Here is a 7300-nt window from a genome sequence, read left to right as displayed (position 1 = left end):
GGTATCTTTTGTTGCCTATTTTGACAGGCTCCACCTTTCTTCAATTTTATTTTTTTTTGTCTTCATGGCGTCCTTTGTTGCCTATGCGGACGTGCTCCACTTTTCTTGAAGAAAAACTTTTTCTTGCCATGATAACCCACGGGTGAGTGGAAGGGTATAATTGGTAGAAGTGGGAGATCTTTTCTTGCATGGCGCTTAGTAAGCTATCATGTAAGAACAAAGGTCCTGGCGGCCATGAGCTATGATTACGAGTCTATAGGAAGAGGGGTTAATGAGATCTATTCGAAGAGTACGCTCTAAGTATGGGGGCCTTATATACAAGAGCAAGGCCTGGACATATAACGGGGGTTGGGCGGAGATACTAGTGTGCATTTCTAGCCTATCTACATATTGCAAAGGTTGTGGTTCATGACCACCTTCTTACAGTGTTACGACAACATTCTATGATCCTCCCTTGCATTGTTCGTCCACGTGGAAAAGCTTGCAATGCCAACATGGGTCAGCAATGTTATGTTCCCAAGTAAATTGAGGCATGGGGCTGCTTGTAGCAGATTGCCATGGCTCAACTGGCATTGTTTGGGGCTCATACAATATCGAATAAGGGATTCTGGGATGAGCTTGACGAATTTTGTTTTTGTTGTGGTTGACTTTGATATCCTTAATTTGCACCATAAGTGTGTTTTCCTCTCAACTCATGTTTGTTCACCATACTTCGTAGCTTCATAGATGCTTTTGTATACTTAGAGGGCCACTTGACATTTGGGCCATCCTTGGATATCAAAAAGGATTTTTAACAATCTACTAACATAATATGGCAGAGGCCGTGACTCTTTAATGTGTCACGTTCTGCTAGATGAAGGCTATAAGCCAAAAGTGGGGGAGCGAAAAAGAGAGAGAGAGAGAGAGAGAGAGAGAGCTCAGAGGGGGAGCGAAGGAGAGAGAGAGGCCGTCGAAAGCGACCGGCAATACTCGTAGTTATAATAGCATTGCCATTGAATTTAAAGAGCGACCACTCTTTTTCTTGAGAGGAGCACCCAAACCTTTCAAAAAAATAAAAGTCATTCAAGATTATAGTGAAATATGGAGCACCTCCCAAAGACAAATCACCCATGGAATACATATGTGACTATGCACAAGTTATATACACACAATTAGGTTTGCTTACCCAAAAAAAAATTTGTTCGGACCTTATACATTTTGATAAGTTGAATTTTAAAACATAACACAAATGTGAACGAACACTCATTTTATTGATGACTCACGTGTCCCAATGAATGAATGTGCGTGACGTTTCATTGGACAAATGATGTGGTTTTTGACATTGGATGACACTAAAGAAACTTTGGGTTTGATTGTTTTTATGATTTTTAAGCAAGCTTGTGGTCGTTCTTTGGCTCATTCAATCTACTCAGTAGGTTTGCCAAAGTGTCTCGTTAAGGGGAATCAACAGAGATCCCTTGGCTTGGGGCTCAGGAGGAAATCGTGACCAAGGCACGTGGATGTGGAGAGAGAGAGAGAGAGAGAGAGAGAGAGAGATGTGCCACGTGACGACGATTGTGAGAGAGAGAGGGTAAGATTTCAGATTTTGTGATTCAAATAAATTTCACATGATTGCAAGTGGTGTACTTTTATGTCAGTGGATGGCTAGAGTACTTCACAAGCCTAAAGTTGGTAAGTCCACCCAGTTTCCATGCACAAGAGGAAACATGTACAAGCTTTTGAGTGCCTATAATGTTTTAACATCTATCGGTGATACATGAGAGCCACTCTAACAATGCTCTTGGACCTGAATTGTTCAGGCCATCATGATTTCTTAGTACTTACATAGACTTAAAAGGATCAAATCAGGGCTAGAAAAATACATTTTTCCTAACCGAACAAAATAAGGGGAAACTTGAATAATTCTCCCGGTTTTCAAGTCAAAATTTGAAGCTTTTGCCGATAATTACACTAAAACTTGTGTAAATTTGCCTATTTTCTTAAAGGCAAGCTCAAAATCTAACCGGGATTTTATAATTTTCAGCCGGTTAAAATACACTAGACCCCGGTTTTTTTCTAACACTGGATCACACATCATCAGATTCTAGACTTTTGTGGTTTGTTAGTTTTTTTATTTGTTAGTGGGCCTAAGAGGTTTAATAAGCTTGCCATGAAGAAGACAAAAATGAAAAATAGCTCTAGGACGGGTTTTTTTTGGGTGCTACACATACTCAAAATGGTGCAAGAGAACGTCTTTCCCTTCTTGACATTCTATTTTCGATAGACATTCTATTGCAAATCCTACCACTACACCTTTAAGAGGTGGTATGGTATGAATATAATGTCTTGGTTAGAGTTTAAACCAAGGTTCATTCTCACTACATTAGGACACTACTGATGTACTTTTTGAGTTAACCCCCATCATCTATAGGATCATATTCTGGTTGCTCACATAGAAATTTTTATGCAGTAGTACTGGCCTCAATTTATGCGTACAGATGTAGGCCCTATAGACTATAGTATTAGATTTTTTAGATCTTGTTAAGTTCAATTTAGACACTCTCCAGACAGGCTTGAGGGATTCACTCCCTTTGAAAAAGGACATGCCACCTACAAGCGTAGAGTTTTAGAAAACCCCCTATCTATAACTAGTATATGTTAATTATGATCCCCTTTCTTACTATCATAACAAGTGATAAAATCACAAGGCCTGCCAAGTAGACGCACCTAAGCAAGTAAAAAACTTACAAAAGTTTAGAAATGTAGATTTTTTGTTATTTAGGGGGATCTACCATAAAAATATGGCTTGCATTAAAACAGGTAACACTCCTTCTAGAAGCACAAGCTCTGATATTCAAATGTCTAGAAATGTAGATTTTTTGTTATTTAGGGGGATCTACCATAAAAATATGGCTTGCATTCAAACAAGTAACACTCCTTTTAGAAGCACAAACTCTCAAATCCAAGCAATCCTTTCTTATGCTTGTCCACAAAAATGGAATCAATAACTATAAGCTAAAGCAAGAAGTAGCAGCATCACACTAGCTCTCTCACTAATAATTAGAAAACATTCAATCGAATAGGTATCTTAAGGCTGCAAATAAATGCACTATAGCCAACATACAAAGCAGATCGTGTTTCGACCAAGTTGATAAACATGAAGTCGGATCATAGGAGAAAATGGATGACGGAGTTGATCTACTTGATGCCTAAAAGTGTCAATGAAGAAAAAGCAATGGCAGTTGTGTAACCTCTCGTGCTCGCTCTTGCCAGCACCCTTTTCCTTCACCTCTACGTTCATTTACAATAATAACAGGTCTATACATGCACTTTAGAATGAAGGTATCATGAATCAAGTACAACAAAGAACATTGGTTCCATATCAACTTGTGTCCTCTTGGCAATCCTGCCCTTTATCCTTGGTCTGGTCTCCGCATACGCCTGCCTTGAAGCATACCTGAAAGTCTTCTCAAACTTCCTATCCTTCTTTATCTCTTTGCACTACAAGACCTTCGCTTCCCTTGCCATAGGCTCTAGTTGCAAGGTGCTTTGAACTCGAGGGAGTCCACCAGGCCTGAGCGCCATAGATATTTTGCAAGTGTGGAATCTGGTATGACACCAAACTCCATCGAGGTTGAGGAGAAGCTATGACTTAAAGATGTTAAACTGAATGCAACCCCATTCTTTGTGGCCATTTCTACCTCCTTAAAATGAGGAGCACTAGGAGGAGGAGCTATTGTGACATGAACATGCAGATTATGCACTAGCAGTATGTTGTCTGCTCCCATGGTCTGCACAAAAACTGCAAGTCAAAAAATGGACCCACATCAAGGAATAATTCCAAGCATAATAAATTTGCTGATGAGAAATAATAAATCTGCTAATAATTTGACGGGGAAGATGATGATGATGAGAAATCTGTTGCAGAGGCGGAGTCATGGCCAAGAACCCTCTACTGACGATTGGCTAGTAGCGTGAATATCCACATCACAGGAGAAGCAGAGCTGCAGAGGGATGGCGCATCCACAGTGGCCGATGCCTACTCACAAACCTCACTTCGACATCGCAGGCAAATATACCGAGGTATGAAGCATCTGCCCTGCGAAAGACAAGGGATGTGGAGGTCTAGCAGGAATCGCAAGACAAAGAGAGAGAGAGAGAGAGAGAGAGAGAGAGAGAGAGAGAGAGAGAGAGATGACTGTTGCATTTTGCAAGCTCCGACATGCACGAGAGAGAAAGAGAAGTGCTACATTTTGCAAGCATGGACTCCGCCGCTCCATGAGAGAGATAACTAATATCTAGTGACAACTGAGTGACCAGTTGGTTTTGACTCATGACACATAGCTAGGTGGACATGCGGGGGGGGAGAGAGAGAGAGAGAGAGAGAGAGAGAGAGAGAGTCTCAAGCTATGCATTATGCATTTTATTTTATTTTATAATTATAATGGAACAAACAAAAAGGATCTTCAAAAATCCTTAAAACTCAAGACACTTTAAAAGTCCATCATTAGATTTACACACTAGTCATCTAAATGAGTGCCCACTATCTTATTTCAACCAATCAACATTCTTGGCTTATCAAAAAGTGCTTGAAAATACAACTCGAACTTTTTTCTATTTTAGTCAACAAAAAGAGAAGGCATCTCTATAGCCTTTGCCCTTTGGACAGGCCAAAAATTGTAGTGAAAATTTTTTATACCCCTACTTTGCATAAAAGGTTTTATATAATTGTTTGAAAACACAGTATAGCTAAATCTATCGTGTATCAAAACTCTCTTTCATATTCTTTTAGCTTTAGTTTATATCATTACACCTTTATGGGATTCTCTTTGTTTCTAAGATTCAAATAATCCCAACGTCATCATAAAAAAGATTAAAAATCAAGAAATACTCATTAGGTGATTTTAGGTGACAACAACATGAGACTGTGCATAAACTTGAGGTGATTTAAGTGAAAAGGATCCATGTCTTATAATATCATAGACTAACTTTTAAACGACATCATATAGGAATTACAAATAATATGCTAATAATGTTTGTGTCTAATGTGTTCATGAAACTCTCTATCTCCATGTATCATTGGAGGGATAGCTTATTGATACACTTAGTAAAAAGAATGCTTTTTCTCTTGTTTCATTCATCTCTATCTTTTATCCTTCCCCTCTTCCCCTCCCCCTTTCATTAGATTTATATACTTAAAACCCAAAATCCTCCCCCCCCCCCCCCCCCCCCCAAACTTATAAGTTTGTATACCTTTTTTAAAAATCCCTTTTTTAAAAATCATCCTTTCTACACTTATGTGGTATGATAATTTCTCCATGGTAAATCCCTCGCACACACATGGTTCTTCGTCGTTTTAAGATAAGATTACCAATTTTGAGATTTACTTTGCATGTGGAGAGTAAATGTACTTGTGGATTTAAAAATTAGTACATGGAGTCCAAAATTTTTATGTCATAGGCAAGTGTAATTGTCAACTTTTATGCTTTACCGATGTGTAGTATGTAAGCAATCCATCTTTTCAAATGAAATTGCTTCAAGAGTGGGAAAAATAATTTTTGTTCAATAAGGCACCTTGATTGATTGAGGTGGGATCTTCTATTAGTTGAGATCCCTTTTGGCCAAAGGGACAGTCTCTTTAGGTTTTGAGTTGAATAACTAGTTGCAATCAAATATTTTTACAATGTTCAACCTTTGCTATGAGAAAATTGTTAGACCAAACGTTGGTTTATTAGGAAGCCATTAGTGCTTAAAATATTTTTCGCTAATGGTTTTGAGACAAAAAACCTTTTTCAAGGAGAGGTCTTAGCAAACATGAGCTATGACTACGGGTCTATGGGAATAGGGGCTAAGGAGATCTATTCCAGTAGTGTTTCTAGTCTATCTACAAATTAGAGAGGTTGTGGTCAAGGAACACCTCTTTACATATCATCTTGTGATCTAAGCTTTTGAAGGATTTTTTTAAACTAAATATTATTAAGGTTTCTAACTATGACTCAAGAGGGTGTTTATATTAGTTCTCAATAGCAATAATTTTGTCGTATTTCCCAAATCAAATGTAATGCATTGAAATTTTTCCTATTAGCAAAAAAGTTAAATTTGCAAAAACACAATGCTGATTACTAATGTTGAGATAAGAGTGCATTTCTATAGAATGTTATGTCTAGGGATGTGTGGGAAACTCTCCTAAGCTAACCTTTTCCATACCTTTTGTGGACTTCCCCCTCATGGAACCAACATGGGGCTCTTCACTAGCTCATGAAATATAGTGTACTTGGGCTATAGATCATGTATGAAGGTATTTTGATTCTATATAAGTCTCATGAACCATTCACATCCCCATTGCCAATGCCAAGCACTGAACATGAAGAACTTTGCTGAAACAAATTTGTACCATAGCCAAGTATATGCATATTTTTGGCAAGCCTTAATATCTTGTACTTTTTCATACGTGAGAATGACACAATGAATCATTTACAATGTCTACACAACTACCTTTTTGTACAACACGTAGTATTTGTTGGAAGTTACCTCCAAACCAAAGAACTTTTTCACCAAACAAAGTGTCTTGATGTATAATATCCCTTAAAGTTCTGTTTAAATCTTCAAATGCATACCAGTGTGTCATGGGAGCCTCATCCCATATAAGTAAAGCTGTTTTCCTTAGAGATTTTGCAATTTGGCTATTTACCATTTTATTGTAGGTAGCTTTAGATTGAAACTCCAAAGGTATCTTAAACTTAGAATGAATGGTTCTTCCATTACTCAATCAAAGCTCCAATACCTAATGTTGCACATGCAAGAGCTATTCTACACCTTCCTTGTACTCATTAAAGAAGTGCATTATACATGTATGTTTTTCTTGAGTCCCCATGACCATCTAAGAAGAATACCCTTCCCGAATGTTTGTTAATAGTTTATAGCACTTGGTGGTAAGCATCTCATTGATCCTCATTTAATGAAGTCTCTATAAAATTTTGCTATATTACACTGCTCATCAACATTAAACATTTTCTCTTCATCCATAGTACTAATTTCACTTAAACATTCCATTGTTGGGTCTATTGCAGGCAACATATAATCACAAAGCCTTTTCCCATGTTGCTGCAAAAATAATTCTATGTTAAGCAGAGCTTGATTTTTTGCCACATCAAATTGTACACTTGCATCAAGAATATGTATCCTTAAGGCATAAACATAGTCGTCAAAAAATTTGGTACAAAATCTATCCCATAGAGCAAGATGTAGTGGCTTATGAAAGACTAATATTATTGCAAAATGTTTTCTCAATTGCATTCCATCTTGAAAAAAAGAGGCCTTT

At 37.7% G+C, this 7300-nt stretch overlaps 1 pseudogene; it reads right to left on the bottom strand.

Moving 5' to 3' along the window:
* Positions 1-3324: 3324 nt before the first annotated feature.
* LOC147457917 (zinc finger protein CONSTANS-LIKE 4-like) lies at positions 3325-6673 on the bottom strand (annotated as a pseudogene).
* Between the last annotated feature and the right edge of the window lie 627 nt (positions 6674-7300).

This window comes from Adiantum capillus-veneris, chromosome 5, assembly GCF_014529385.1.
Source record: "Adiantum capillus-veneris isolate H3 chromosome 5, ASM1452938v2, whole genome shotgun sequence".
NCBI lineage: Eukaryota > Viridiplantae > Streptophyta > Polypodiopsida > Polypodiales > Pteridaceae > Adiantum > Adiantum capillus-veneris.
The sequence above is the reverse complement of the archived record's forward strand: the minus strand, read 5'-3'. Positions and strand labels throughout refer to the sequence as shown.